General features: G+C 53.1%; 2 non-coding genes and 1 pseudogene across 2 annotated transcripts; all 3 read right to left on the bottom strand.

The window, feature by feature from the left end:
- Positions 1-28: 28 nt before the first annotated feature.
- LOC124591010 lies at positions 29-221 on the bottom strand. Its single transcript, XR_006976881.1, has one exon. It is a non-coding gene; the product is annotated as a U2 spliceosomal RNA (small nuclear RNA).
- Positions 222-965: 744 nt separating this feature from the next.
- Positions 966-1,158, bottom strand: LOC124591009. The gene has a single exon (XR_006976880.1). It is a non-coding gene; the product is annotated as a U2 spliceosomal RNA (small nuclear RNA).
- A 743-nt stretch (positions 1,159-1,901) lies between these two features.
- On the bottom strand, positions 1,902-2,076 carry LOC124591014 (annotated as a pseudogene).
- Positions 2,077-7,889: the final 5,813 nt, after the last annotated feature.

Below are 7,889 nucleotides of genomic sequence, written 5' to 3'. Positions count from 1 at the left end.
ACTCATTTCAGTCTGTGTTTTAATTAATTTTAGGTGGGCCGATCCCGGCGGTACTGCAATGCCGGGCCAACCCGCGACAGAGGTGGAGCAAGCCCCTAGCACTCCGTCATGAGCCAAAAATGAGTTTAATATTCTGGTCCTGCGATGCAGGACGTATCAGATATTAAGCTGATAAGAACAGATACTACACTTTGATCTTAGCCAAAAGGCCGAGAAGCGATAAGGAAAAACCGCAGTGGAAGGGCCTAAATGCTTGCAGCGTGTGCGCTCCACTTGTGGGAGTGACAAACGGTGGTACGGGCCGATATGGCAACAGGCGACCGTCGAAAACATCGCAAAAGCAAGAACAGGAAGGATCGACAATTCACGAGAGCACTCGTCAACAGCCCAGTACTACCCTCCATGTCCAAGAGTAAACTGCGACTCCCATCTGTACGCCGCTAGCTGCCAGGGCAGTGGAGAAGCCGTGAGTCCGCCCCACAGCAGCTCCAGGGCGGCGCGAGCTACATCGGCGCGAGGCTGGCGCGAGCTACACCTAGCCGAGTGCTTGCATCGTCCACCGCCTACTGCATACGTGTGTGTGTGCACACGCATTCTGCGTGCGTGCGGCGACGACGACGACGTTCGCGAGGAGCTAAGGATATAACTCCAAAAAATTTAATTAAAATTATCTGTGGCCGGACCATATGTGACGCCAACGAGGCATCCGAAGGCACCCTTCTGTGCCCACATAAATAACCAGCCTAGTGTAATGCGGCTGCAAGAGCGGTCCAGCTAACCGCAAAAAAAAAAAAAAAAAAATAAATAAATAAATTACGTAAGATAATGTTAAATTAATTACAAGAAATCGTGGTGTGTAAGCAGCTAACTACTGGGCAAATCGACAACTACAACAAGTTTTGCTACCAGCGGAATATCTGATCACTGCAGAATATTAACTCATTTCAGTCTGTGTTTTAATTAATTTTAGGTGGGCCGATCCCGGCGGTACTGCAATGCCGGGCCAACCCGCGACAGAGGTGGAGCAAGCCCCTAGCACTCCGTCATGAGCCAAAAATGAGTTTAATATTCTGGTCCTGCGATGCAGGACGTATCAGATATTAAGCTGATAAGAACAGATACTACACTTTGATCTTAGCCAAAAGGCCGAGAAGCGATAAGGAAAAACCGCAGTGGAAGGGCCTAAATGCTTGCAGCGTGTGCGCTCCACTTGTGGGAGTGACAAACGGTGGTACGGGCCGATATGGCAACAGGCGACCGTCGAAAACATCGCAAAAGCAAGAACAGGAAGGATCGACAATTCACGAGAGCACTCGTCAACAGCCCAGTACTACCCTCCATGTCCAAGAGTAAACTGCGACTCCCATCTGTACGCCGCTAGCTGCCAGGGCAGTGGAGAAGCCGTGAGTCCGCCCCACAGCAGCTCCAGGGCGGCGCGAGCTACATCGGCGCGAGGCTGGCGCGAGCTACACCTAGCCGAGTGCTTGCATCGTCCACCGCCTACTGCATACGTGTGTGTGTGCACACGCATTCTGCGTGCGTGCGGCGACGACGACGACGTTCGCGAGGAGCTAAGGATATAACTCCAAAAAATTTAATTAAAATTATCTGTGGCCGGACCATATGTGACGCCAACGAGGCATCCGAAGGCACCCTTCTGTGCCCACATAAATAACCAGCCTAGTGTAATGCGGCTGCAAGAGCGGTCCAGCTAACCGCAAAAAAAAAAAAAAAAAATAAATAAATAAATTACGTAAGATAATGTTAAATTAATTACAAGAAATCGTGGTGTGTAAGCAGCTAACTACTGGGCAAATCGACAACTACAACAAGTTTTGCTACCAGCGGAATATCTGATCACTGCAGAATATTAACTCATTTCAGTCTGTGTTTTAATTAATTTTAGGTGGGCCGATCCCGGCGGTACTGCAATGCCGGGCCAACCCGCGACAGAGGTGGAGCAAGCCCCTAGCACTCCGTCATGAGCCAAAAATGAGTTTAATATTCTGGTCCTGCGATGCAGGACGTATCAGATATTAAGCTGATAAGAACAGATACTACACTTTTTTTTTTTTTTTTTTTTTTTTTTTTTTTTTGTTTTTTTTTTGTTTTTTTTTTTTTGTTTTTAATTTTTTTTTTTTTTTTGTTTTTTTTTTTTCTTTTTTTTTTTTTTTTTTTTTTTTTTTTTTTTTTTTTTTTTTTTTTTTTGGGCCTCCTTCCTCCCCTACAGCCCTACCTTGTCCTCTCCAAATTTGCCGCCATCCTAGAGTGTCGACGCAGCACGTACAGCAGGGTGCATTGAGTAGCAAGACTTGTTGCCAGGAACGAAATTAAAAGCAAGGGGCATACTCTGCTATGCCGCAATGGGCGACGACACTGGACTCAGAAAGACACCTCACTCTGCAGGTGTGAAGAAATAGTGGTTTGAGAACCAAAAGGAAGAAAGAAAGAAAGATAAAAATGAAAGGAAAGTAAAAAAAAAAAAAAAAAAAACAAAAAAAAAACAAAACAAACAGGGACGGCAGCACACACAAGTGAAAATGAAACTGGCGAGATAATCCCATCGCCTAGAGAATTAACTAAGGAATAAGCTTCTAAGATTGATTGCGTGATTCCTATTTTTCCAATAAAGTTTCTGCAATAATTGTTCCAATTGCGAATCTGGGGGGAGTCAAGTCAGAGATTGGTGCAAAAAAACCAGGGGCAATCCTAGGCAATGCCTGGACAAGGCGCCCTAGGCAACCTGGAACACCGTTTGATATCCATGGATCATTGCAACTTTCAAATACCGGGCAAAAGTGGTCGTATAGTTTCGAGCAGATTCCGCCACGCGATGCTGGCTCCACAGGTAGTCCATGAAAGAGACAGCATCGGCGAGGGAAAGGTCGTAGATCGTGAAAATGGTGTGGCCCAAGAGCCACACCATTGCGTTACGTCTTGGTCGGGGTTGTGTTTGAAGATCAGGTGTAAGGAACCAGTCGGTGGACACATTTGCTGGCGTCGTCCCACCGATCAGCGCTATGAGCACACGTGCAAGGGCCCACACTTCTGTGACGTGGGGGCAGAGGAGGCGATGCTCCCTGGTGTCAACGTCACCACAGCGGCCGCAAGCAGCCGAGGGTCGTAGGCGGATGGCCGCCAGGCGATGGTTAGTGGGGATTAAATTGTTGACTACACGGTACCATAGCGCCGAAACTGCGGTGGGAAGGGCTGAGTTGTTAATATTAGCCCAAACTTGGCGCCAGATGACCGACGGTCGTCTGTCCTCTAATTTATGTGGCGTGGGCTGGCCTCGGAGTGCCTGGTAAAGGCGCTTCGACGTGCGTGCCTTGTCAGTGGCCACTGTGAGGACATAACTGCGGTGGAAGTAATAGTCTCTGACCGTCGTCAGCCGGAACGGAATATGCGTCAAACAGACCGGTGCACGCGCCGAGTGTGGACGATAACGGTCGAAGAGGACCGCTGTAGTCCCACCGGGGTCGGCTTCGCGCAAAGCGGTGACACGGTGTATCAGAAGGGCCGCACATTTCCGGGAAAAGTCAATGAGGCCGAGGCCGCCATCGGCCTTCGGCAACGTACAGGTCAGCGCATCAACCTTGAACAGCGCATGCCGCCACAAGAGCCAGTATACTGCTTGCGAGATGGCTCGGCCGATCTGCTTCGGCAGCGTAAGGAGTTGGGCGACATACCATGCCCGTGAGAGGAGATAACCATTAATCAGCTGGATGCGTTGATGGAGGTCGAGCCGTCGATCAGTGTGGCTTACGCAAAGGCCCCTGATGCGTGTGAGAAGCCGCCGCCACGTGAGGGTCAACATACGCTGCGGACAGGCAGTCACCTCAAGACCCAAGATACGCTGTTCCCCCACAACGCGGTACCAGGGGCGTTCGACGGTCAATGATCGTGGCCCTAGCGGAAGCAACACGGTCTTGTTGGGGTTTAACTGAGCACCGGAGGCCCGTTCATAAACGTCGAGAACGCGGCGAACGGAATCGATGTCCCTGGCGTTAGCAACGAACACACCAACGTCATCGGCGTAGGCTGCACAGCGGAAGGTGACGCCTGGGAGAGCGACACCGTCGACCAACCGGCCAATGTCACGCAGCAAGGGGTCCAGCGCTAAGGCAAACAAATACATCGACAAGGGACACCCCTGTCGAACTGACCGCCTGATGGGAATGGGGCGCGACCGGCAACCGTTCACCACGATAGTGGAATTCGCCCCATCCAAGAAGTGCCGGATGATGCGTATGAAGCGCTCCCCAAAACCCATCCGCGACATAACGCCCAGCAGGTAAGGGTGCGAGACCCTGTCAAAGGCACCGGCGAAGTCCAAGGAAAGAATGGCAGCCGGAGTGCGAGTGTCAGCGGTGAGGAAGACAACATCGCGGTACAGGGAAGCGGCGGTGAAGATGTTCCGACGCGAAACGCCACAGGATTGAGTGGGGCAAAGAACCTTAGTCATCGCCTGTTTGAGACGAGAGGCCACGCATCGTGCCACCAACTTATAGTCAGTGTTAAGGACAGTGATAGGACGCAGGTCTTGAGCTCGACAGTGACCAGTCACCTTTGGAATAAGGGCAATACGTCCAGATAAAAAGTCGGCGGGTAAGTCGCATCCAGCAAAAATCTCCTCGCACATTTTGCAGAAACGGTCGCCGAGCAGGTCCCAAAATTGTTGGTAGAACTCATAAGGGAGACCGTCGGGGCCAGGTGACTTGCATCCCGGACAGGCACGGAGGACAGATGTGAGGTCAGCGAGTGTCAGGGGCTCGGTTAAAGAGCCGCGGTCATGACGATCCAAAGAAGTTGGCACCCCACTGACAAGTGCACGTTGGGCGGCGACGTCGACCTCAACATCCTGGAAGAGGTGCGTGAAATGGTCCGTCAGGTGTTGGAGGACGTCACGGTTGTCCGTGATACGCGCACCATCGTCTGTCTTAAGGCGCAGAATGGTGTTCTTCTTGGCACGAGTTCGTTCAGAGGCAAGGTGATAAATGGATGGCTCCTCGCCTTCAATCAGGGATGCAGAACGACACCGCACCACCATACCATCGGCTTTCTCCCGAGAGAAGCGAAGGATTTGCGCCTTAATTTTGTTGAGGCGCATGTGGAGCTGATCGTACCTGTCAGCAGGAAGAGTCAGGGCGTCAGTGAGACACTGCTGATAGAAGGCCAACGTGCTACGTTTCCAGTGGGCGACGTCGCGACTATATTGCCGGATAACACGTCGCAGCCGGGGCTTCGCACAGCGGAGCCACCAAACCACCGTGGTAGGGTACCGGGAAGTGTCCACGAGACAATCCTGCCACGTTTTCGTGACGAGAGCACGAAGTTCGGGCAGGGATAGATGAAGGGTATTCATCTTCCAAGAGGTGCCACGAGGAACCGGGACGGGACCCGCGATACGCAAGGAACACGAGTACGCACAGTGGTCACTAAAGGCCACGGGTATGACTTGGACGGCACAAAGGGCGGGAGTCAAATCAGCCGAGACATAAACACGATCAATACGGCTGGCTCCAGTGGGATAGATGTGGGTAAATTGCGTGTAGGCGGGATGGAAGTGGCGCCACGTGTCAGTAAGGTCAGCCGCCTGAAGGAGTGAAGCGAGCGCTTCACACCGCATAGGCGTCGGGACCTGGTCAACTCCGGCTACCACACAGTTGAAGTCTCCGCCAAAGACGATAGGGCGACGAGCTGCTAAGAAAGGGGGGAGATCAGACTGAAAAAGTGTTGTTCTATCATGCCTGTGGTTAGCACCTGAAGGAGCATAGACATTTAGAAAAAGGACATCTTGAAGGATACATGCAAGGACGCGACCGTTGGGTAGCGTGGTAACATGGGATGGAGTGAATTCTGATCGGTAGAGCAAAGCAGTACCCCGCCGGGCGTCAGGGTCGATGTTATACAGTGCCTCATAACCAACCAGGTCAGATAGAAAAGGGGCACAAACCTCCTGGAGAAATACCACATCAAACGCACCAAGGCGGAGAAAGTCCTTCAGAGATCGAAGTTTGACCGGGTTGGAGATGGAGTTAATGTTGACCGTTAAAAGGGAGAGGGCTCCCGGCGGACGGTCAAAAGCAGGCATGGGAGAGCAACACAGAGGAGACAACGGCAGATAGGGTCGCGGCCGTAGGGAAGCGGGTGTGGAAACATCCACACCGGAACCCAGCGATATCACCCCGGATGGGAGAAACAAATACGAAGCAGCTCATGTGGGGAAAGGCCCACTCAATCACGCATGTCATCGCCCTCGTCGTCAGCCCAGTTCAGGCCTCCCCCATCGGCAGGATAGTCTGAGCCAGGCGGCGCAGACGCGTCGGACACAGTAGGATGTGAAAGGGTACGAGTACGCTGCATTGGTTGGTCGCTACCCTGGTCATGTTTTCGTTTTGCAGGGATCGCTCCCCGATCTCGCGATGAACTGATAAGAGCCTCTAGTTGCCGAGCAGTTTGCCGCATACCGCCCGAGCGGTCAGCGGAAACAGAGCGGGAAACCGAGGAGGCCTGAGAATCAGCCTCACTGCCGCTCTCAGGGGGACGGAAACCGTCCGCCTCCTCCGCCGGCTGGTCCGGGTTCGCCTTCTTGCGTCGATGACGACGGCGGGGGGACTTAGCGTCATCTGCCGGGAGGGGCGGGGTAGGAAGAACGACCTCCATCTGTTCGACAGCGACCACATCACTCGTCATAGCAGGCACATCAGACGCCGCCGGCGGTACCGCCACAACGGGCGCCTGTTCCGGGACGGGTCTGTCAACCGGTGCACTGGGTGCCAGTTGCACCGCTTCTGGCGGGGGCGACACGTCAGTTCGCTCAGCGGGACGGGGGGCAGCGCCCGCCACTACCTCGCTGAGGAGAGGCACAAGGTTGGTACCAGCAGTGCGTTCCCGCGGCAGTTGCACAGGACGCCGGCGCGGGCACTCCACGCGGAGATGCTCCGTCGATTGACAAAGGGAGCAAGTCTGCGGCTGCCCAATATAGGTGACCTGGGCCCTGGTACTCGCAACATTTATATACGATGGGATGTGCTGGCGGAGGTCCATGCGGACACTACGAACGCCGCTGTTGCCCTGGAAACGGTAGGCACTGCCCCACTTCTCATTCGTGATGCTGAGCACCGTGCCATACCGCGACAGGACACGGCCGATTACGTCATTGGGACACTCAGGGGGTACGTTAAATACCCGCACAGTCCGTATCCCAAAGCCAGATGGCACAATATGCACTGTTCCGACAGTTCCATCGAAGTAGCGGAACGGATGTTCGCCCGCGAGTGCCAGGCCATACTTTTCGTATTTCTCCTGGTCGAGAAATTTCACGAATAACGAGAATAAGACAAAATCCAGTTGAAAGGTGTCGACGTTATTTTCCGGTACTTTCAGATCACCAAATATCCATTCCTGTATTTCAAAGGCCGTAGGCCGTCTCGCTGCTCTGTCGAATACGCATTGAATACTGTTCGACCGGTTCGACATATTCACCGCAAAAATATCAACGCTGGAAAAACCAAGAACAAACGAAACGACCACGAAACGCGACTCGCGACCCGCTACAGAGCACAACGGACCGCTCCGACCGCGGGGTGCTTCTTAGCCAAAAGGCCGAGAAGCGATAAGGAAAAACCGCAGTGGAAGGGCCTAAATGCTTGCAGCGTGTGCGCTCCACTTGTGGGAGTGACAAACGGTGGTACGGGCCGATATGGCAACAGGCGACCGTCGAAAACATCGCAAAAGCAAGAACAGGAAGGATCGACAATTCACGAGAGCACTCGTCAACAGCCCAGTACTACCCTCCATGTCCAAGAGTAAACTGCGACTCCCATCTGTACGCCGCTAGCTGCCAGGGCAGTGGAGAAGCCGTGAGTCCGCCCCACAGCAGCTCC

The sequence above is a fragment of the Schistocerca americana genome, unplaced genomic scaffold (assembly GCF_021461395.2).
Source record: "Schistocerca americana isolate TAMUIC-IGC-003095 unplaced genomic scaffold, iqSchAmer2.1 HiC_scaffold_793, whole genome shotgun sequence".
In the NCBI taxonomy this organism is placed as follows: domain Eukaryota; kingdom Metazoa; phylum Arthropoda; class Insecta; order Orthoptera; family Acrididae; genus Schistocerca; species Schistocerca americana.
This window is presented reverse-complemented; position numbering and strand designations above follow the sequence as displayed.